A 25,758-nucleotide genomic window follows, 5' to 3' on the forward strand; every position below is an offset into this window, starting at 1 on the left:
AAGCTGTTGTGGTATTTAGGAAGGATGCTTTAAATTGATCAAAAGTGATAATAAAGACATTTAAAATGTTACAAAAGATTTCTGTTTCAGATAAATGCTGTTCTTATGAACTTTCTATTCATCAAAGAAACCTGAAAAAATTCTACTCAGCTGTTTTCAACATAATATTAATAATAAATGTTTTTTGAGCAGCAATTTAGAATATCAGAATGATTTCTGAAGGATCATGTGACTGGAGTAATGATGCTAAAAATTCAGCTTTGAAATCACAGGAATAAATTGCATTTTAAAATATATTAAAATAGAAATCAGTTATTTGAAATAATAAAAAAATGCAAAATTTTACTGTTTTGCTGTGCTTTAAATCAAATAAGCAGAAGTGACTTCTTTAAAACACTTTAAAAATCTTACTGTCTAAAACCTTTTGACTGGTAGTTTATGTATTAGTATCTATTTTATTTTAGTGTTGGTATCTATTAGTATTTTTTTTAGTGTTACTTTAGTATTCTTGAAATGTAATATATTGCACATTATAGTTTTACCATGTGAATAGTACACATACTATTATGTATGTATATATATATATATACATGTAATCTAATCTGATAATGTAATCAAATTACAAAAATGTATTATTTGTAATTAGATTAAATTACGTTTTTAAATACTTAGACTGCAGTTACTTTTGCAGTTTTTTGATTAAATTTAATCTTTTTTGGTGTTTGTTTTTATTTAAATTGGTGTTATTTTAAAATGGTTTATTTTAATTTGACTTTTTTTAAAATTACTAGCTTTTCATAACACGTACAAATGCCCTGGACTTCCTTCACAAATGCCAGTTTGGTAAACCTTGATGTAATGTTTAATGCACTTCAAGTTGTTAATAATGAAAGGAATATATTTTCTTTCTTTTTGTGTTTTATATTAGTATGGTACAAGATTATCCTGTTTAAATCAATGTGATAAACCAGTTAGGTCAAAAGTAATCTAAAAGTAGTCTGATTGTATTAACTAAAATGTGTAATGTAATGGATTACATTACAAACTACAATTTTTGTCATGTAATTTGGAATCAGTAACAGACTACATATTGTAAGTAATCTACCCAGCATTGTATATATATATGTACACACACACATAAATTAAACTTTCTATGTATATTATATTTTTAATTCAGGGCAGCTATATCTTATATCTTTTATCTAATTTATTTAGAATTCCCAAAACATGTAAAAGCATGTGATGATAAACTCAAGAAAGACCGCTGACCTTTGACCTTCAACAGCCATTTTCCCCTTCAGCATCATAATCTCACCTCAATCTAGCATTGCCATTTGAGGCAATTCATTCATTTTGGCAACTGTTTAGTATGAAATAACAGTAATCACACCAAACGCTGAATGCCTTCTCTTTCTGTGTCTCTCTGGCTCTTCTCGTTCTCCTTTTGTCATTGACCTTTGGACCCTGTCTCTGTCTGCATATTGACTGTTGGACTGCGAGTCACTTGAGCTGGCTGTCAATACTTACCTGGTTTAGACACCCTGAGAGCTGTGGTCATCAAGCAGACACAGCGAGAGTGGGGGAAAATAGAGACACGCTGAATGAGAGAGAGGGATTTTATTATATTATTCAGTGTAATTTTTATATAAAAGGATATTAAATGTAAGTGGAGAAAACCCACAAATCTGGGTTTAAGATTATTTACTAACATTTTATAATAATGTGCAATTTCACAGACACATTTGCAATGACCTTTGCAACGTGTGCCGTATACGTCACTTCTACGGCGCACAGCTCTATCCGCGCCTGTTTTACAGTCCACTCCACCTTCTCCACGCTCTACCTCTCATTCCTTCTCTCCCTCTTTCCTTTTTACTCTTTTCATTTCCTTTAATCTCTCACTCCCTCCTCTTTCTCCCTCCCTGTCACTTTGATTTCCCTATCCACTGGCCCGGCTCTCTGTGTGCATGTGTCTGTGCGAGTCTGTAAGTGAGAGCGGGAGAGACAGACTGTTAAAATATGTTTGCATTCGTAAACGGCTGTTGTCGTTTCGGTCTATACGTCTGACGTAAAAAATATGCGCAATTAATATGCATAAATTGCAGTCTGTGTCTTTGCAGACTGAGTTTATGAATTTCTAATTATGCATCCACAATATGTCGCATGTATAAACCAGCAGACTCCCGTGCTTGATCATGCTTTTTTCACTTTAGTATGAATCTGAATTTATGTGAGAATAGTCGAGAAAGAGCCATGCATGTCTCGTTGAATGTGTGTATTTGTGTGTATAGTAGACAGTGTCTGCATGGGCCGTAGAAATCCTGGGAGTGAGAAGGGCAGAGCATCAGCGTGCGGGTGTTGGGGTGTATATGTGTGTGTGCGTTTGGATGGGGGGAGAGGCAAAGGGTCCCCCTCTTGTAGACAGTTTGACTGATGACATGCATTAAACAGTTAATCTGTCTGATTGAATGTTTGCTTCCTCCAAATTGAAACATTAAACAACAAGGCGAGAAGCGGGAGGGAGGGAGAGGCCGAGGAGGAGAGCGGGATATGGCTTCATCTACTCCCCAAATCATGCAAAGAACGGACTGGAATATATAATATCGTCCTGTGAGTGAGGGAGAGCGAGAGCGAGAGGAAGAGGGAGATTGGAAGGGACAGTGCGTGTGTGTGTGTTGCAGGAAGGGACGGGGAATAAGTGAAGGGGAAAGCGGCTGGACAGGAACAGGCAATGGGAATGAAGGGATGCTGAAAGACGAGAAGGATGGTAGTGAAATTGAAGGAAAAGATGAGGGATTGATATAGGTGTGTTGTTATAGTCAGGAAAAAAGAAAGAAAAAGAATGTGAGATGGAAAACTCAAATCTGATCTTGATTGCTTTGTAGTTCATGTAACTTAAGTTTTCGCCCTTCTAATTTTTATTTATTATTATTATAATAGGACAGTTTAGAGCTGACAGGAAGCAAAGTTTATATATATATATATACACTCCACTATATAATGCACTTGGAAAAATCTACCTGCAAAGCTACAGTACTCTGAAAAGTTTTACAAAATGCTGTGTGGAACTGAGGATGTTTTCAAAAACAATATTAGGAATATATTTCATCAATTTCTAGTTTCCTTTGCCATTAAAATACATATTTAAAGCAGTTTTCCAGGTATATTTCTCCAAGGACTAAGATCTTCTATTATTTATTGAAACCCACAATAATATTTAAAATATTCGTAAGCTTAATACATATAAAATCATCATTTATTGGGTACTTTCAGTTGGGAGGTGGCTGCCCTAAACCCTAACCCCTAAATTTCAACTTATAAAAATCACATTGAAATCACTTTTGCATTTTATTCCTGTTTTTTTTTGTAAATTATAAAACTTTATGTAAAAAAAAAACAAACAAACAAAAAAAAAAACAATGCTGCTTCCAGCATTTTCATGTCATTACCAAAACCCAAAACAGTGCATGCTTTAGTCTACTGGCTGAGACTGATTTTAACTACACATGTACATTTATGATCAGTAAATATTTATATGTCACTCTCTCTCATAACTACATAGTAAGGCCCCATCATTTTGAGGTGAATCTATAACTTTAAGGAACGTCACTACCGAACACCTTATATATATATATACAACTATTTAGGACTGTGCTAGCTAACCATGTGCTGATTAGCATCTTTGAGCTGGGTTTAAAAGTATCTAAAATTGACACTACCGAAACAGTCACAACTTAAATATGCCATCAGTTTCGTTATAGTGCCAAAATTCAGTATAGTGACTTTTATATCTGGGAAATAAACCAAATTTTAGTACAGTTATGCATATTTTTAGTATTTTAGTATGTTTTTGTAGTGTTTTAGTACTGTATGTGAGTTCAAATTCTGTAATGTAATGTGGTTACTACCAAAACATTACTGTCACTACCAAAAATGTGTAGTCAGGATGTTTTGTCAAAAACAAAGGTGTTTGGTTAAAAGTATATTCAAACTAATGAATCCTTAAGTTTGAAATCAGTATGATCAACTTTTTGCTTTTTACAAAGAAAAACTGGATTAAAAATACAACAAATCTCATAAATGACACTGACTGTTGAAACTGTGATTGTTATTGATTTACTTTTTAAGAAAATGGAAAAAAAACATATTTACACGGTAAATGTAGTTAAAATTTTAATAGGTCAATGTAACCCTTCTTATTAAGTTATATATTACTGTGTATCAGTTGTGACAAATTTGGGAAAAAGACACATTTTCTAAAACTTTTTGAAAATACAATATGTGAACCTAGACCACAAAACCAGTCATAAGGGTCAGTTTTTTTAAATTGAAAGCTGAAATAAGCTTTCAATTGATGTATGGTTTGTTAGGATAGGACAATATTTGGTCGAGATACGACTATTTAAAAATCTAGAATCTAAGGGTGCAAAAAAATCTAAATATTGAGAAAATCATCTTTAAAGTTGTCCAAAGTTCTTTGCAATGCATATTACTAAAAAAATATGTTTTGGTATATTTACGGTAAGAAATTTACAAAATATCTTCATGGAACATGATCTTTATTTATATATATCCTAATGATTTTTGGCATAAAAGAAAAAATGATAATTTTGACCCATACAATGGCTATTGCTACAAATATATCCGTGCTACTTATGGCTGGTTTTGTGGTCCAGGGTCACATATGAGAATTAACTGCACAATTAATAGACATGTGAAAAATCTTGGATATTATACAGTTTGATAACATACAAAATGATAAAAAATTTGCAATTTATTGCAAATTTATATTCCAAAAATTTTGCACCAATTCTGTAGAATCGCCCATATACACAGTATATAATTCAAATTTTATATAAATATATTTTACATGTATTCACAGCAATCTGGACTAACGTAAATCTTAAATTCAGGTAGGTTATTTTTTCCCTTAACCCTTGTGAGAAGCCTATATGTGACTTTTATATACAGTGTATAAATCCATATTTCCTTAGGCCATGCATTTGGCCAAATAATGGCTTCTTTTTTTGCTTTTCCGCCATCACCTGATTTTTTTTTCTTATATTGTAGCTGGATAATTGCAGAATGCCACACAAGATGACGGATTGACGACCAGATGAGCCTATGGATGCTCTCACATCAACGAACACGAAAAAGCAGAGCGATCACAACATAAATAGACAGATTGCAGGATGGATGAATTGATAGATCTTTTAGAGAAGGTCAAACTTCTGTGCGCACACTCTCAAACCATCGTGAAAAGAAGAGAAATTGATTGCCGCTCACAAAAGGGTTGAAATGACCAAGAAATTATTTTTCTGGGCAATGAACATTGTGAGCGAGTGTGTGAGAGAGAGAGAGAGAGGGAGAGAAAGGGGGAAAAATGCCCAGCCTCTTTGTATGAATTGTCTCAAAAGTAACTATAGTCATCTTCAAGATGTTGCCAGTGTTCTGGTCAAATGGCCACTCTACCTGGACCAGACCAGAGCGGTTTTGAGTTTTCGGTAGCTCATCTGAAGTTCGGCCTCGAACGTAGCCTTCGCATTTCGCCAAAGGAGATGGTCATGATGTCATCATTTCACCTGTCAAGAGTCTGTCAAGGCTGCCTTGAAGACAACCGCCACCCGTGGAACCCTGGTGCCCCATGGCACAAGCTTTCGATTGTGGATATCACAGTTCCTCGATTGATGGACGCCTCCAATCCACACTATATTACCCTGCTGGGGTGACAAAGAAGACATCTAACACTCCCACCCCTTCCCACAGTGCAAATAAAGACATCTAGGGGGAAAAAAATGAATGCTTCTTTAATCACATGACGTCTGTGTGCACCAAGCCGTTCAAACGGCGCGCCACTAATGGACTGCTGATGAATAGACAAAGGGAACAACCATCCACAGTGAGCAGAACAAATAGGCCTCCAGCACAAATGGAGATGTAAGTGAACCCACTCACTCACGTTTGGATATGTAGATTGGGGTTCAGATGATCACACCCGCAGACAGAGATGAATATACGGGCTCGTGAGCGAATAAACACGCCGAGGCTTATTGTGAGCTCACCGAGAGGCCATTACCACGAATCCGCGTGCTAATCATAATTAATCACTTACTTATTAAGCGTTAATTGCGCTGCGCAAATGTATCCTCGCCCAGAAATGCCCCGGTATTGAAGTCGCTGGGCCTAGACAAGGCAATATTAATTTATTCTTACTTATTAATTTCCCTAATTAAAACAACAAGACCTAGATATATAAGTGTATTCTTTGTGTAATAAATGAGGGTTTTGAAAAGCAATAGCGAGTCAAGCGTGTCGCTGTACAAACCGTAAATCATCTTCTCGGGGGCTGATTCATACTCTTCATCATTTCTAAGCCACACTAACGTATTAAGAAGATGGCACCCAAGTCTGTATAATTACGCACATCCTTTAAAAAAAATACATAAATTCATTTAGATAAACGGTTTTACTCCTAATAGAACTTGCTGATCTCTTTCCACTAAAGCTTAATCATCTATCTAATAGGATCAGGATGTGTTCCTGCTTTGCAGGCCTATGTGAAACCAACAATGCCACGTTTAGGGAGAGTTTGCCACTCGGTGAGCATAAATTGTTTAATTTAGGCCCAAACTGTTGGCATGTTGCAGATATTTTAGTCTAGTTCTCGGTTGTGGGTTGTCTTAATGAGTGCCCCTTGTTTTCCCCCCGTCGCGCTTTTCCCCATGCATTTTTATCGGTTTCCTCATTTCTTTTTCCCCATTTCCAAAATGGTCCACCTGAGCGGGCTAAGCAAGGGCGGGGTGCCGTAATAGCGCTAATGCCCAGTAATACGGGCCAGATATTATAATCTAAGCGCTGTCACAACGCGTTAGGCGGCGCAGACTGACGTGTCAATGCTAGTGAACGCAGGTGATATGGCGGGGCAGGAAGCGCGGCCCGGTAATCGTCTAACACAGACACGTTTATTTTGAGTCCCGCTCTCTCCCTCTCTCTTCCTCCCTCACACTCACACGCCGTCTTTCTCTAGGTTTTGAGCGCGTGAAGGCTAACGACCCGTGCGCGCTCCTGCGGTCACGGTGCGGTGCGCGCTTCGTTGGTGATTTATGCGTGTGTGTAATTGAGTGTTAATAAAAGGTTGTCCGTAGCGCGTGTAATTGTGTGTTCAAGACTTTCTGTGTGCGAGCGTGGATGTAATTGGGTGTTATCGATGTTGTGCGCGGGTTTGTATGAGTAAGGGTAACTTCAGAGTGGACGCGCGCGTGTGCATGCTTTTTCTACAGGTTCTGTTCTCGTCTGTCTCATGTTCCTTATATCTTAGGGCGCTGTAATCGCCCTTTAACAGACCATAGACGACGTACACTAGAGGGCATTCTATACGTAGTATCAACACATGTGTAAGGCTCAGTAGAAGTCTCTTTGGCCAACTCATTTAGTTCTGACGGGGGAACTATTTAGGGCCCGAGGACCCTGTTCGAATTGCTCAGTTTCTTATTATTCTTCAAAACTCATAAAACTTTGCACATGCGTCAAAAATGGTGAAATGGGTTTTAGAAGTGTGTTAAAATGGTTCAATATAAACTTTCAACTAAGTTCCCCTCGAGCTATGTTTCACATACATGTACAAAATTCGGTAGACACATGTAACACACCGATACCTACAAAAACTACCCCTGTACAAAGTTCGAAATCTGCTACTTTTTAAATTTCTTTCTGCAAATTTTGTGCCCTTTTTGAATTTTCAAGCTTTGTAGGCCTGTTTAAGCTCCTCCTCCTAGAGATTTAAACAGATCTACACCAAATTTGGTCAGTGTAATCTAAAGCCATTTGTGACGTTAAAGGAGAAGTCTGATTCCAGAACAAAAATTTACAGATAATGTATTCAACCCTTTGTCATCCAAGATGTTCATGTCTTTCTTTCTTCAGTCGTAAAGAAATCATGTTTTTTTGAGGAAAACATTTCAGGATTTTTTCTCCATATAATGGACTGCTATGGTGCCCTGAGTTTGAACTTCCAAAATGGAGTTTAAATGCGGATTCAAACAATCCCAAATGTGCTTGTAAACTATCCCAGCCAAGGAAGAAGGGTCTTATCTAGCGTAACGATTGGTTATTTTCATAAAAATAATACAGTTTATATACTTTTTAATGTCAAACGCTTGTCTTGTCTTACTCTGCCTGAACTAGTATTGCTAGTATTGTTGTTATTTTATTGTTACTATTACTTTTTGTGTATTGTAACTATTATTATTGTTTTTTTTTTTTAACATCAAGCCTTTCTTGGACAGGTGTTGAGAATTAGCATGTATGCTAAAACACTTGACAATGTGATTGTGATGTCCATGTCAAATAAAATAATTTTTTTTTTTTTTTTCCGGTTCGTGACAGTTAGGGTATGTACGTCTTGGATGACAAGGGGGTGAGTACATTATCTGTAAATTTTTGTTCTGGAAGTGGACCTCTTTAAATTGCGAAGATCTTGAGTTTTTTTGTAGAACTCTGTGATGGCCTGAAAAACTTCAGTGTTTTGGCATTAAACAGGAAGTTGTTATAATTCAGGCATACAATGTCCGATCTGCACCATAGTTCACATGTTTGATAAGAGTCCTGTCCTGGACACATGCCCGTGCCCATGTTCAGTTATAGTCATAGTGCCACCTGCTGGCAACAGGAAGTGGCATGTTTTACACTCTAACTAACTCCTCCTGGAGATTTAATGACATTAACATTACATTTGGTCAGTCTACTCTAAAAGCCTTTACAATATTAAATTATGAAGATCTTTTAGTTTTCGTTAAAGGGGATGTCTGTGACCGCCTGATGAAGATTGGTGTTCCACCATGCAAAGGGAAGTTGTTATAAACTCAGTCTTACAATGTCCGATCTGCCCCAGATTTCACACGTGTGATAAGAGTCCTGGCCTGAACACATCTAAAGGCCAATATGCTGTTATAATCATAACACCACCTGCTGGTAACCGGAAATTACTTGTTTTAACTTAAACATGCAATGTCCAGTCTACACTAGACTTCACATGATTGGTAAGAGTCCTGGCCTGAAGACAACTAAAGGCCAATATTCAGACATAACCATAGCGTCACCTGTGGGCAACAGGGTATGTCATGTTTTACACTAACTCAAATATACCATGTTCAATCTGTGCTAAACTTCATATGTTTGATCAATGTCCTGGATTGAAGACATCTACATGCCAATATTCATAGTCATAGCATCACCAGCTGGCAGCAGGAAGTTTGGCACATATAAATCACTTTGACATATTCCTCCTATATGTACAACTTTAAATGCATATTGCTCATTGTTCGCTGTTTTCTCAAAGCCACCGGGTGGCGGTGAGCGTAGGTGCGGGGGCCCTTGCAATGCTGCTTGCAGCTTTAATTTATTTTTATACTTTATTACAAGAGCAAGGCTGAATATCAGAACAGTTGTTTGAATCAGCTGTAATGCTGTGCACTGTGCTGATATTCAATATAGGCCTACTGTAGAATTATTGTGAGTGTGATGCTTGTGTACAACAGCTTTAAAAAGAAGTTTTTAATATCAGGAACTTCGGGTTAGGTTACCAAAAAATGAAAATTCTCTCAGTAATTATTCACCATCATATCATTCCAAACCCTTAAGATGTTCATTCATCTTCAGAACACAAATTAAGAAATTTTTAATGAAATCCGACAGCTTTCTGACCCTGCATAGACAGCAACGCAACTACCATGTTCAAGACCCAGAAAGGTAGTAAGGGCATCATTAAAATAGTCCATGTGACATCAGTGGTTCAATCTTAATTTTATGAAGCTATGAGAATACTTTTTATGCACCAAGAAAACAAAAATAACAATTTTATTCAAAACTTTCCTCTCTTCTGTTTCAGTCTTTGTTGTGCGTTCACAAGAATACCACGATGCATGCGTGTGCTGCTGAAGCAGGAGCCAGCATTCTGACGATCACATTCAATTTTTAAAAAAGTTGGTGTATTTCATCTTTGCAAACAAAAATATTTACAAATGAAGCCAAAGTGCCTAAACTCCAGGCAGTAACAACGTGTTGAGTGGAGTGGAGTGACAAAAATTTCCACTCATCCACTCAAAGCATTTAATCAGCACCAGTTCCACTACTGGTTTTCCATTTCTCCACTTGTGAGACAAAACCACTTTCTAAATGATCCTAAACAAACTGCTCTTGTTCCACTCACATACTCAGGTCTGAAATGCTAACGGCATTGTTTATTGTTTATTCATCCTCACGTCTCACACACACACATACGCCTACACTGTAAAAAATAAAAAACAATTTGTTGAGTCAGCTTAAAATAATTTGTTACCCTGCTGCCTTAAAATGTTAAGTTCAGTCAACTAAAATAGGTTTATTCAACTTGAAATGTTAAGTTGTATTAAGTAACAACTTAGATATTTGTTTTTGCTAAACTTAACAGATGGGTAAGTAAACCAGCTGCCTTAAAATTTTAAGTTGATTCAACTCAAATATCTAAGTTGTCACTTAGTATAATTTAACATTTTAAGGCAGCCAGGTTACAAATTATTTTAAGTTGACTCAACACATTGTTTTTTTACAGTGTATATGGCAGTAAAAGAAAAAAAAAAGCAATGAATGTACAAACAAACAAACAAAAAAAAAATGTTAAAAATATCTGAAAGTACTATATTCTTATTTGTAGCAGAAAACATTGTCAAAATATCCCCAATATTTAATAAACAAAAATGCAAGGGTCAGGAAAATTGAACACAGTGACTGATGGGTGTTCAGATGGGTGCATGTGCAAACTGAGAGAGGATAAAAAGAGATTTGTGCTGTGAATATGGGGTGTTTATGTGATGGAGAGGTATACAGTATAATACAGTATAGTGCATTGTGCTAAAAAGCGAACATCTGATTGGCTGAGGAATTTGGCATGATCCAGTCATTTCAATTATATATAAAATGTATTTTGTTTATTAATGGCTTGTGATTTGAAGAGTATTTTTTCCTGTATATTTTAAAGACTCCTGAAATATATGATGAAGTTTGTGCACATCTGAAGTAGAACAGAACAGACCGTACAGGTGCAGGATAGTTGTGTGAGTGTGTGTGTGTGTGTTAAAGAGTGTGCATGGTTTGGGGCCTGTTTAATTGATGTGGGCTGAGCATCGATCCCCCCCGCCTGGCCTAATGAAGGCCTGATTGGTTTGTGAGGGCTGGCTGGTTCTGCTCAGCTGCCCGGGCGGCCCGTACTAATCCACAGCACAGCGCATTAACACACACTCAATCCACCATCACTCTCTTTTGCCCCCTCCCAATCTTCTTTTCTTAAATTCTTTTTTTTCCTCTGTCTTTTCATTCTCTTTCTCTCTCTATCCATTTTCAGCTGAAAGTATTTTTTTTCCACTTGTAAAAGTTTTACACCTTTAAAAATTAATGGTACTTTTGACAACTAAATTTATTATGAGGTAACACTTAATATGATTAAGACATAGAAAAAAAATATTGGACTTGACCTTCATACTGACCATATTGTAATATGTATATGTAATATTATACTAAATTATAATAACAGTAATTGTTCTGTACCATTCCATGTTCATGTTCTGTGTTTGTTCTACAGAAAAATAATTTCCAACAGCTCTGAAAATTGCAACACGAAGCTGTGTATTGTTATTGACAAAAATCTCCCAGGTACTAAAGGTTTTTGGGTTTCCCAGCATGCACTGCAGGTTTGAGTTCTTTCTCACAGTGACTACATGATGTTGAGTTTCAGATTTGCCACTTAGGACAGTTGAGAGACTCCTACAAACAATAACATTTTATAAATGCAAAACACAATGTTTAAAAAATGCATAAGATACAGTTGAAGTCAAAAGTTTACATACACCTTGCAGAATCTGCAAAATGTTAATTATTTTATCAAAATAGGAGGGATTATACAAAATGTTTGAGATCCATCTTTTCACACTGAGGACAACTGAGGGACTCATATGCAACTATTACAGAAGGTTCAAACGCTCACTGATGTTTCAGAAGGAAAAAACTATGCTTTAGGAGCCGGGAACAAAATGAAGATGTGTACATTTTTCTTATTTTGCTTTTCTTATTTCTTATTACTGCTCTACAGAAGATACTTGCATGTTTTCCTGAAGACAAAATAAGTTAAATTGACCCTAATCTTCAAATTCAAAAGGTTTTCACCCCCTGGCTCTTAAAGTAGAAGTCCACTACCAAAACAAAGATTCACATATAATATACTCACCCCCTTGTCATCCAAGATGTTCATGTCTTTCTTTCTTCAGTGGTAAAGAAATTATGTTTTTGAGGAAAATATTTCAGGATTTTTCTCCATATGGACTGATATGGTGCCCCGATTTTGAACTTTTCCAAAATGCAGTTTAAATGCGGCTTCAAACAATCCCAAATGCGGCTGTAAACAATCCCAGCTGAGGAAGAAGGGTCTTATCTAGCGAAATGATTTTCATTAAAAAAAAATACAATTTAAATACTTTTTAATCTCAAACGCTCATCTTGCCTTTCTCTCGTTGAACTCTGTGTATTCTGGCTCAAGACAGTTAGGGTATGTCGAAAAACTCCAATCGTATTTTCTCCTTCAACTTCAAAAATCATTTCAAGATCATCCTACATCTGCAGAAGTACCAACCCAGTCTTTGCAAAGTGAACATGCAGAACAAAAACAGTCCAAGCAGTGTAAGACAAGACGAGCGTTTGGCATTAAAAAGTATATAAATTGTATTATTTTTATTAAAATAACCGATCGTTATGCTAGATAAGACCCTTCTTTCTCGGCTGGGATTGTTTACAGCCGCATTTGGGATCGTTTGAAGCTGCATTTAAACTACATTTTGGAAGTTCAAAATCAGGGCACCATATCAGTACATTATATGGAGAAAAATGCTGAAATATTTTCCTCAAAAACAATTTCTTTATGACCGAAGAAAAAAAAAAAGACTGATCGTTTAGCTAGATAAGACCCTTCTTCCTCAGCTGCGATCATTTAGAGTCATTTGAAGCTGCATTTAAGCTGCATTTTGGAAGTTCAAAATCGGGGCACCAATGAAGTCCATTATATGAAAAAAAAAAAAAAAAAATCCTGAAATGCTTTCCTTAAAAACAATAATTTCTTCACCACTGAAGACAGAAAGACATGAACATCTTGGATGACAAGGGGGTGAGTAAATTATATGTGAATCTTTGTTTTGGAAATGGACTGCTCCTTTAATTGCTTGTGTTTCCTTCTGGAGCATCAGTGAGTGTTTGAACCTTCTGTAATAGTTGCATATAAGTCCCTCAGTTGTCCTCAGTGTGAATGCATCTCAGAATCATACAGTCATTGTTGGAAAGGGTTTAAATACAGAAAGATGCTGAAAAAACAAAGAATTTGTGGGACCTGAAGCATTTTTCTGAAGAACAGTGGGCAGAAAAAAACACAGCTGTGGATCATTCTGGTAACAACACAGTATTAGGGAAGAAGTGTATGTAAACTTTTACACAGGGTCATTTTTATAAATTCTACTGTTATTTTCTCTTGTGGACTATGTAAATGTCTTTTATGTGAAATATCTTATTTAGGTCAGCATTTTGTATGATCCCTCTTATTTTGGTAAAATAATTAACATTTTGCAGATTCTGCAAGGTGTATGTAAACTTTTGACTTCAGCTGTATGTTAAACTTTATCATTTAATAAGACTATAATAAAAAAACAGTGTAAATCATTTTGTTGCTATATTAAACATTATACATTTTTTGTGAAAATTGTGATCTTTTTTTTTTGACCAATTTAATGCATCCTTGCTGAATAAAAGTATTAAAAAATAAAATCTTTCTTTAAAAAATCTTTCTTTAAAAAAAAATATAAAAAAAGAGTTTTTAGTCCCTTATGTTTAAAAATGCTAAATATCTTTCATGTATTGCAAGGTATAAGTAAAGTTGTAAGCACAACTGTATGTTTTTAATACATCTGATGTTTTTCCTGTCTGATGTTGTACTGTTTATTTATGTGAAGTTATATTCCCTGCACTGTTGATATCACAATTTGTTATCACACATAATGCTTTTTGTCAGGTACACATCTGTTCTCATAAATCTCATAGTGGATTCACACTGTTAAAGAAGGTGACAGCCCAGTTACAGAAAGCTGGTGGCAGATCTTGGGGATTGGTAGCCGTGATATGGTTTCCACATCAGACTGACTCACAAAATTTGTCAAAGCAATCTCCCTGGTGCTTTCCCCTCCAGAGGTGTCTCAGTTTTGCCACTTCACTGGTCAGTAAATTTTGATTCTCCAGCTTTTTCGATGAGTTTTTGCTTTTATCCAGCTTTTCCATTTATATCAGTTCTTTATTTTTGACACTGGCTTTCACCACTTGACACTTGTTGATACCGGGGCACGTATCTGATCTTTTATACTGTTAGCAGTATAAATCCCCTCAACGGAAAACCGGCTAATATTAATTACTTCAACGCAAAATAATTACAGAAGGCTGAGGCTTTTAAGCCCATTATGTTCAGCTACAATGACCCTTGTCAGTATAACTGTAATATTCACTACTTGTCTGTCATCTCCCAAACACATTATTTGTCCATTCTTTTTACACTACATGTAACGCTTATTTGAATGTGTATTGAATTTTCAACACTTATCAGCTTGATCGTTTTCCTCTTTAAGCAAGAAAAGCAATTAAGAAGAGATTTTTATTTGTAATGGTGGACTGCCAAGAGGCAAGGTGCAGTTCATTTAGTTATATGAATTCAATAAAATGAGATGGGGAGCAGGTCTAATGCAAACTGCAATGAAAACATTAAATCTGCAAACACATTACATGCTGAACATGTGACAGAGTGCCAATGATAATTATAGTCCACACGTGAGGAGTGTAGAGATGCAGTGAAGAAAATGTAAAAGGGTCCGGACTCATTACACATGTTGAATTAATCGTATTGTGGAGTTATGTATATTTTCTAACAAATGTACAACGGAGACTGTGGATGCAAGAGATTTAACTGTTGGCCTAAATGAGTAAAGATGGACCTACATGTGCTGTGTTAAAGGATTAGTTCACTTCTGAATTAAAATTGCACCCCCATATTCATGTCTTTCTTTCTTCAGTCAAGAAATTAAAGTTTTTGAGGAAAACATTTCAGGATTTTTCTCCATATAGTGGATTTCAATGGGGATCAACAGGTTGCAGTTTCAATGCTTCTTGAAAGGGTTCTAGGCGATCCCAGACGAGGAATAAGGGTCTAATCCAGCAAAACGATCTGCCTTTTTCTAAAAATGAAATTAAAATGTGTATAAATGTGTCACAAATGCAATAGCTCTTTGATGAGGTTCTACCACTTCATGCATTACGTAGTCACGTTGGAAAGGTCACGTGTGGTTAGTTCTTTGTCTGTATACTTCGGTTCAAAAAGGTAAAGCCCATCTAATTTTCTCCTCCAACTTTAAAATCGTCAACATAGGCTCATTAGAAATACGTGCCTCTATATACATTTCTGCAGAACTGAAAAACGTGTAGAAATCACTGCGGTTTCCAGTTGAAATGAACACTATAGGCAGTAAAGCTCATTCCTTTTCACACAAAGTATGAATTACACACAGAGTTTTAATTAATAAAGCCTAATTTTCACACATTTACTTACAGAATATTATATCCTGCGCAACTTGAAAACTGATACTTTTGAACGTTGTCGTCACGTATACAATTCATATGCGTAAGTTTTCTAACTCAGTAGGTTTTCCGGTAGCTCACACGATATGGCGTTGCACTTGAGTGATGAAGAGCTCTGGTATGAACCCATGAAACTATGTTTTGATAAAACAGTTCACGTTTGCATCTGATAACACTATCAGTTGGGTTTGGTGTCGGAGATATTTCCAACACAATAGAGCATTAGGCTAACTAGGCTAACCTTCAGCAACACTACCCAGATATTTTAATTCTAAACAGCTGCAATAAGCACCTGTACCACCTAACAAAAACGTACCATGGTCATGTATTGAACGTGTGTTTTAGTGCCACTCTCTGGATATTTCACTTTGAAACTGCCATGAAACGTGCAGTGAGGTATGTAATTACAGTGTTGCAGAAATGTATGTGGAGGCACATTTTTCCAATGAACCTGCCCATACGAAAATTAAACTATGGCTAGTGTATCAAGACCATGGTTTATTTGTGGTTACAATGGTTTAACTATAGTAACCTTGGTTCTGTGGTTTTATTCTGTGGTTAATCTGTGGTTTACATAGTAAAACCATGGTTAATTTTTGTAAGGGGTTGGCAATCGTTCAACGTCATTGTTTTACCTTTTTTTGTAATGGGCGTTAGACATACTTTGCATGTTTGCTTTGTAAACACTGGGTAGGTGATCTTTCCAATGTGACTGCGTAATACGTGAAGTCGAGTTAGTGCAAGACGAGTTACATAGTGGTTAAAAAGTATGTACTTTTTTTTTTTGGTTTGTTTTTAGAAAATGGCCGATTGTTTCACTAGATAAGACTTCACTTTATTCCTCAGCTGATATCATGTAGAGCCTTTTGAAGCTGCACTGAAACTGCACTTTGGACCGTCAATCCGCTGATCCCCATTGAAGTCCACTATATGGAGAAAAGTCCTGGAAAGTTTTCTTCAAAAAGCTGAATTTCTTTTCAACTGATGAAGGAAAGACATGAACATCTTGGATGACATAGGGGTGAGTAAATGATCAGGAAATTGTAGGACTTTCATCATTCAGACATATGACTGTGATGTGGATGTTCGCGGTTGTTTATGTAGGTCCGTACGTGTGCGACATTGTGACTGAGTGACAGTTTACTACAAAGACATGCCACCCACGTACACATCTGGCATTGTATCTGTGAGTCCACACAGCATATTAACCAAGCTGTGCAACGGCCACCTTTGTTATCTGTCACTCTCTGTCAGTCAACATGCTGGCGGAAATGCTCTAAATGCTGTACCCGGGTCAGCTTAGCCACTGGGGTTGTGATATTTGAGAGTGAGAATTAGCCACAAGACCAGCTTCAAGGTCATCACATGTGGAAAACTCCACAGATGTGGGAAGGCCTGAGAGACTTTTAGTTGAAGTTGACATGAAATTAGTTTATTTTTGCACTTAATGCATGTTGCTGGTTTCATTTTGAACAACACATCAATTTTTGGCTTAGTCAAAAAATGTCAAAACCTAAAATCAAGTTGTGCGCTACATTACTGTATTTTTTTTTTTTTTACAATACGTTGAGCACAATTTCCGTTTAATTCTGACTTTGAAGGATAGATCAATGACTTTAGTGGTTTATAATTCTGAAAATACTTTATGAGTGTGAATCTGTTCTTCAGCACTAGCTTATCCGCTGTTTTTTAAGAAAAAAATATCACAAGCTTTATACAATCACCACACAATCACTGTGTGCCATTTTCTTTCTGTCAGTGGTGACATGAAAAGCTCTCAGTGGTTTTAATGCTGTTACAACATTCAGTTTCCCCTCAGATGGCACAATAGCAGCTTTAGTGTTCAGTCTTTCAGCAACAGCTCAGTTTTGGTGGTTCAACTTGTAGTCTTGGATTTTTTATTTTTTTTTGCTTCTCACTGCTGTCAATGACTGAGCATATTTGAGTGGTTCCTGTCTGAAAGCACAAATAATGTTTTATCGAATTTAGATAAAAAAATAAAAGGTAAAGCAGATATGGCTCTACACCACCTCAATGTGTTTATTATGTCAATATACCATGGTATAATGCTCAAAAATAAGCTTTGATGTTTTGCTTAAACAACAAGGAAACAGTCAGTGATCAGAGGTGCGGGTCATCACAGCTGTCAGTCACTCAGCAGTCAGGTTTGTCATTTTAGTCAGTGCTGGTTTCCACAAACCTCTTTTCACACACACAAACACACGGGCAGATACGCACTTACACACACACGCGGTGCTAAGTGGTGTGTGTTTACAGCTTGTTCATTTCCACTCTGCAACTGTTGGCTAAGGGAGTAGGGGCAAGAGAGGGAGAGAAAAAGAGGGTGATCGGAAGAGAGAGGGAGGGCTGGCGGGCAGTGTTTTTGTCCTGAAGAGAAATAGCCCTCTAGCTTGTAATTGGAGGCAGAGAAAGAGAGAAAGAAGAGGGAGGGAGCGACAGCAGAAATTGCTTGGCTGGGGCTGTGTGGGATGATAGTGTTTTTGACAGGTAAATAAGGCTGTGATTGTCGACAGTTACACTGCACCTTTCTGACCCCCACACACACTGGCCTCCTCCATCTATATTTCACTCTGACACGCGTGCTGACTGCCCCTCTCTCTTTCTCCTTCTCTCTCTGTCCCCCTCTATTCCTTTCTGTCTTTTAATCCCTCAATCCTCTTTCTAGTTCTTCCTTTTCTTGCGTCTTTATTGTATGTTTCTTTTTGCACAAACCCCAGGATACAGCACGTGAATGCTCTCCCCTTACATTTGAAGCTGATTTACCAAACAAATTCACTTGTACACCATCACACAGTGTGCAGAATGACTTTTTTATATACCACTTCATGAAAATAACTAATGCAAAATGGAAATGTAAGCTTTATAATACATTCACAATATTCTTCAGCACTCAGGTAATTTCATGTTACCTTTGTGCAGGTGCAATTCTCTGTTTTTTGATGGATGGAGGACAAACAGGCAAGATGAACAGGGATAGATAGGTAGATAGATAGATAGACAGACAGACAGACAGACAGACAGACAGACAGACAGACAGACAGATGGCAGACAAACAAGATGGAAGGAAGAAAGACAGACAAGATGGAAAGGGATAGATAGATAGACGGAGGACAAACTAGATAGATGGATAGATAGACATACAAACAGAAAGAGAGACAGAGACATAGAGGACAAACTACGATGGAACGATGGAAGTTGGAAGACAAACACACAAGATGGACAGGGATAGATAGATAGATAGATAGATAGATAGATAGATAGAGGACAAACATAGATAGATGTGGACAAACAAGATGGAAGACAAACAGACAAGATGGACAGGGATAGATTGATAGATACATAGATAGATAGATAGATAGACATAGATAGATAGATAGATAGACTAAGGACAAACAGATACATAGATAGAGATAAACACGGACAAACGATGGAAGTTGGAAGACAAACTGACAAGATGGACAGGGATAGATAGATAGAAAGAGATAAACGCGGACAAACGATGGAAGTTGGAAGACAAACAGACAAGATAGACAGGGAGAGATAAATAGATAGATAGATAGATAGATAGATAGATGGAGGACAGATAGATAGATAGACAGATAGATAGATAGAGGAAAAACTACATAAATAGGTAGATAGACAGATAGATAGATAGATAGATAGATAGAGATAAACGCGGACAAACGATGGAAGTTGGAAGGCAAACTGACAGGATGGACAGGAATAGATAGATAGACGGAGGACAAACAGATACATAGAGATAAACGCAGACAAACGATGGAAATTGGAAGACAAACTGACAAGATGGACAGGGATAGATAGATAGATAGATAGATAGAAAGAGATAAACGCGGACAAACGATGGAAGACAAACAGACAAGATGGACAGGGATAGATAGATAGATAGATAGATAGATAGATAGATAGATAGAAGACAAATAGATGGATAGATAGATAGACAGAGAACAAACAGATAGATAGATAGATAGAGATAAACGTGGACAAATGATGGAAGTTGGAAGGCAAACTGACAAGATGGACAGGAGTAGATAGATAGATAGATAGATAGATAGACGAAGGACAAACAGATAGATAGATAGATAGATAGATAGAGGACAAACTACATAAACAGGTAGATAGACAGACAGACAGACAGACAGATAGATAGATAGATAGATAGATAGATAGATAGATAGAGATAAACGCTTACAAACGATGGAAGTTGGAAGGCAAACTGACAAGATGGACAGGAATAGATAGACAGACAGATAGATAGATAGATAGAGGACAAACTACATAAACAGGTAGATAGACAGACAGACAGACAGACAGATAGATAGATAGATAGATAGATAGATAGAGGACAAACAGATAGATAGATAGATAGATAGATAGATAGATAGATAGATAGATAGATAGATCATATTGTTTTCTCTCCTTTGCCACCCCTGGTATCTCTTCTTCCCCTTTTCCCTTCTTCCATCCCTTCCCATCCTCTTTTATCAAGTCAACAACCGTCTCTCCCCCTCCCGCTCTGTTCTGCCCTTGCCTCCCTCCCTCTCTCTACCTCTCTCACTTCAATCTCAAGTGTTTTCAATTTTATTCTAGAGTGGAATTAACTACCCCCGATGTCAAATTGCCGACGAAATCGATAATAATATCTTTACAAAAGAGGATATTCCAGTCTCTCGCGTCGGCTTTTGAAAAATGGAAAATTTAGCCGAGATTGATTCATTAGTTGACACGTTATAGGACGGTATAAGTATTGATCGCGGCCTGTCATGTCCCATCTCGGCTAATCGAAGCTGAGGCGCTCTGTCGATGGGCGCATTTTTCATAATTCCAACGCCGGGGAGAGAGACTAGCCGACGGAGGCGACTGCAAGGCACTGAGAAAAGGAGAGAGTGTATGGGGCGAAGGGGGGCAAAAAGAAAGATAGACGGAGGAGAGATGGCTGTGGGGAAATAGGTAGGGGGCAAAGAGGGGAAGAGCGAGAAATAGAGTGAAAAAGAGGTATGGGGTAAAAGGGGAAAAAAATGGAGCCGCGTTACGGCTTTTTTCAGCGTTTACGGAAACAGCCCCACAGCTGACAGGGTGAGCTGGGGGGTGTTTAGGGGGAAAGCCTATGTTAATAGTGCAGGTATTGGGGCGTAAATAATTAATGCATTAACTAATTAAATACAAAACGATGAGAAAACGAGATGGGATGGAGAACACGACAGGAAAGAGAGTGGCGGCCACTCGTGCACCGCTCGCGAAGACTGGGGTTTAATAGCAGGAGTTGAGGCTCGGAGGTGTGAAAATGGTAAGATCGGATGAGAAGGCTGAGTGAACGGTGGGGGGGAAATAAATAGAAATCGAATGGTTTGAGTTCGGGAAAGAAGTTCTGAAGCGGAAAAAAATATATAGGGAGAGTGAAAGGCGATGACGTTGATTGAGAAACTTTTGATAGTTGTTCAGCCTGAAAAGTTGTTTTAAGGGCACCAGTCTCACCTCTTATGTGTTGGCTCACTCAGATTACCACAGATAGGCCATTTCAGCTCCAATCACTGTAATGCATCTGCTCTTAAGGTTTTTTCTTCAGTTATAAAGTACAACGTGCTTTTCTGAGCTTTAAGACAAGGAGGATGCAATTGGATAACTAAGAGGACAAACGTCTAGACCTCATCACTTTGAAAGAAAAGTTTTACAAAAAGGGGTTAATGGCACATTTATCTATTAATTTTTTTTACTAAATCCAGTAATATCAGTAGCCTAATAAAAGCTGTTTTATTTTAGATAGATTTTACATAGATCTTAAGATTATCTCCGCAATCTCCAAAACATTTAGCTTTGGCCTACAGAACATATTTATCATGGTGAAAAGTTTTGTTTTTTATGATGCTACATTCAGGCTGCTTGTGTGCCAGTATGTCTCCAGTCATATTGGTTGGTGCAGCACAGAAAATATTACGAGTGCATTTTTAAAAAAGGTTTGATGTGTATATTAAGCAGATATTTGATCTTGGCTTGCACCTCTCATCGCTGTAATGTTGTCACGGATCTTAGGTCATAGGTTTCTATGCTTATACCACCAGACAGAGAGGGGAAACCTTTCAATTGATCATGCATGTCCACTCTATCCTATTACAGTCTTCCATTATTCAATTAAGCTTGTGATCTGTGGCCAAACTCTGGACTGGAGCAGATGTTAGATGTGGAATGAACTCCTTTATCAAAAGCGGGCCCACTAAGCATTTAGATTTAGTTAATGTTGTTAACACTTCACACTGTTAGAGATTTTTTGGGGAGGGGATATTATAACAGATTGCATGGTCTTCAAACATTTAGTCAACTGACGACAGTTTAGAAACAGCTAAAAGATGATTGTCAATGTGAATGTTAATTAATAAATAATGAGTGGATGAGTTAAGGCAGATAGAAGAGATAGATTCGGATTATATTCAAGAGAGGGATGGAGAAAGAAGAGAGTGTAGATGTGTGCGGTAGATGGAGAAATAGAGGGAGGGGGTGAGCGGGGTCTTGGTACTTGGCAGTCTCTGAGTATCTCAGGTTCTCTCCGGCCGAGGAAAGCGGTCGATATTTAATTGTTATTGCTAGCATGGAACGTACGGAAGCGGTGCCTGTACGAAAATTTCTCATTTATTTGGTATTCTTGTTTTCTCTCTTTCACTCTCTCTCTCGCTCGCCCCCTTGTAGAGAGTTGGAGATGTAGGTGGGGGGGTATTTAGACATTTGTGATACAAAAGAAAGTGGGCACAGGGGGTAAAAGCGGAAAAAAGACTCCTCTTTCGCCCAGTAAGTTTAGTTTTCTTCCTTACGCCTGCTGCAGCAGCCTATTCCACGCAAGCAACACGTTTTTGACTTGAGCTCACCCCTCAGCCCAGTCCTCTCCTTCACCCCCACCTGTCCAAAATGAAAAATCCGTCATTTTCCATCAAACGTCCAACCAAATATTATCTACACTCTATTCCGAAAGATCGAAACTTATTTAGGGCGACGGGATTCGCCATATGTTTTCAGATTTCATTCCTCCATGAACTTTATTTTCCCCGACTTTGGACAAAATTATAACCCGATCGATCTCCTATCTGCCCACTGTCTACATATATTTTCCGCGGCGGTCTCCGTTTTTGCTCTCAGTCGCCGGTCAATTTTCTGACCCTTTAGCGCGAGACCAGGTGCAGACTAGCGAACGCTCCCAAACCGCGATTAGCTTTAGGGTATGCACCCTAGACTCTTTACCTCCTCCATCCCCCCTTGACCTATCTTCTTGGTCCTCCCTGACATGTCCCCCTCTCTCCTCCTCTGTTCACCGGTGCGCTCCACTTGCTCCTCGTACACTAGCGCGCTACTCGTCATGTGCAGTTCAGTTTGAGCTCACTCTTTCCGACACATCCTGCACACTTTGCAGGCGGACTTGCGAGGGACTACAGAAACCTATGGGGTGGGCGTCATTTTCTTTCATTACCAAATTCGTGATCCTGAAGGAAACTCTCTTTTTTTCTTTTCCTCTTTAGTTTTGTTTACATTTGTGTTTTGTCTCGTTCTCACTCGTCGTGCTATTGCTTCATCAGCCATATCACAATATGTTGCCTCATTGTGAACGGTAATTCGGAGAGACAAAAACCAACTTAATGCACAAGTTGATTTTCTGTGGTTTCCAGTCGCTGTTGTGGGTTGCAGATATTGCTATCCACGGGACCCCGGGAAACCAAGTGTTAAGTCGATGTGAATGCGCAGCGGCAGGTAAGTAAAGCTCTTTACTTTTTCTGACTCTAGACTAGTGCAGATCCGGTTTCAAAACAAAGAATGTTCATTTACAGGAAAAAATAACTTGTCCGTATTGAATGACTGAGGGAGCATAACAGGATGTTGCCACCTTGGGTGTCTGTGAATTTGCCCCTGTTGCAGACAGCATTTTACTTTTCATGACAATGATTAGAAAAACGTGTCACATTACGCAGTGTGGTGTTTTATAGCCGCGGGGTGCGTAACGGCGCGAGGGGAAAGGGTGAGAAAGGAAGGGGAATTGAAAGGTGATGCACTGTACACCTGTACTCGCGAAGCGATTGCTTTACTGGTGATGATTCCTCGTGCTCACTGGTCGGTGTCACGCTTTGTTTTAAACTTTTTCATCTGCGTTATTGTAACCTACAAAATAATATGAGGTGAAAACGTCCAGTACTTTACGCCTAAATGTGGTATTTTATTTAATTTATGTATACCTTGTGGAGAACTGTGCTTTGAGAACTTCAGCCATGAACTTTTACAATGGCCAAAATGCTGTTCTTAAACACCTTTTCTCTTTCACTTAGATCACTACAGAAGTCTGGTAGTCAGGCCTTCAAACAAATATCAGCAATGTGAAAAATCGACAAAGTATACCACACTGTCTTTCTTGTTTATGAATGACAATATGACTGATGGCTGATATATCTTCAGAAGATGTCAGTAAGTCTTTTTGTAGTCTACCTGTGGCAGTTACTTCTTGATGCATGGTGTGAACTTTTGTTGTGTATAGCTCTCGTTAGGCATGATGGGAAATGTAGTTCAGCTTCTCCCAGAGTTCAGCTCAGACACACAAGCTAAGCTGTCTGCTAAGCTTATAAGCCAAAATTTATGGAGGGTATAACAGGCTCATTACTGCTCCAGTGAGGATAAAACACTCATAACGCTTTACTTGAATATGCCCTTCTCCCCCATTTATTGCAGTGATGACAGCACACTCCTCTACAGTCAATGACCACATCATTCCTCATTCCCTTTATAGCTCTGAGACATTTATGGGCTTCCAGAGGGTTTAAGTAAGAGTTAACGAAAATCAGGATACTCGTTTTATTCAGCTGGGTGCTGTAAGTGATCTGTGCAGTGGACTTAAAATTGCAGTGGTCAGATTTGGCACTTACGGCTAGTTAAATTGATTAGATTATGTACTTTGCTAATGGTCACTAACGCTTGCCATACGGTTGTTAGGTTTAAGACCTAGCGTTTCTGTTTACAAAGATTTATATGTACAGCCAGATGTAAGAGTAGAGGAGACCCCTATGCAACAAAACTTTATTTTCAATGTGCAAAGTAAAAGTGCAACACTTTCATTGCAGTCCACCCTACCTCCATTTTTTTATTCCCACTTAACCCCATATTTCACAGCTGAACTGAAGCTAATTTAACCCAAGTTAGCCACACACAGCTCTATCCACTCGAGAAGCATGCCTAATTACCCTCAATTAAATCACTTAGCAAACGAGAAAATTACTTTGATATGAAATAGTGCACATGGAAGCGTGACGAGAACAGACTCTGCTGGACTGCACAGATAAGCTGTGTGGAGTTATGAGCTCTCAGAGAAGGAATTGTAAGTTTATGGGGGATGCAGTTGTCTTGCTTCGGGCCAATACATAAAAACAAATACCAGCTAATGCAATGCTTGAGAGAGTGTTGTTCTGACATTTAGCGAGTGTGAAATTGATTTTATTCCTAGCATGGTTTTGGTGCAGATTTTATTACGAGTCCAAACTTTTGTTCAATCAAGCACTGAAAAACTTAAGAGGATATTAGTTTTGAGGCCAAATTAACAGAACTTAATAACAAGACTGTGCAATTAATTCCCTCTGTTATGATGAAAATGCATGGTGAGAGGCTCCTCAGATGGGTAATACATTTTAGTGGAGCGATGCATAATTTGAAGTCAGTTTGTCAACAAAATCTTTTTTTCTAAAGTGCATTTAAAACTTTGAGGGAAAAGAAAAAGTTTTTCGAATGTGATAAAGGTCTCTGCCTCTAAGAAGGCGAATGACTCTCTGTTTGTAGTTTTAAATTATTTTTATACTTAAAGTTTAGGGTTTGGCAGCCATTCTATATAAAATATTTACATTGGCAATATATGTATATTAAGTGAAATAAATGAAACCATGCTACTTTGTAGATAATCTGTCTGCCATTAAAGCTGTGTAGGTGTCAATACGCATTGCCTTATTTTTTTTTAAATAGCGTAAATTAGAAAACATATTGTATTGTTTGTCGACTTTACGATCACCTGTATTTACA

The 25,758-nt window shown here is 37.8% G+C and overlaps 1 protein-coding gene across 2 annotated transcripts in view; it reads left to right on the top strand.

Annotated features, from left to right (window-relative positions):
- The window catches only part of erfl1 (Ets2 repressor factor like 1), an 84,438-nt gene that overhangs the window by 17,841 nt on the left and 40,839 nt on the right, over nt 1-25,758 (top strand). The window contains exon 4 of one of the 2 annotated variants that reach the window (XM_051132159.1): nt 5,071-5,937. The gene's annotated coding sequence lies outside the window, so the exon portion shown is untranslated. Of the gene's footprint in view, nt 1-5,070; nt 5,938-23,376; nt 23,458-25,758 lie in introns of those variants that run through there. The other variant, XM_051132162.1, reaches the window with a different exon arrangement.

Source organism: Labeo rohita, chromosome 16 (genome assembly GCF_022985175.1).
Source record: "Labeo rohita strain BAU-BD-2019 chromosome 16, IGBB_LRoh.1.0, whole genome shotgun sequence".
In the NCBI taxonomy this organism is placed as follows: Eukaryota; Metazoa; Chordata; class Actinopteri; order Cypriniformes; family Cyprinidae; genus Labeo; species Labeo rohita.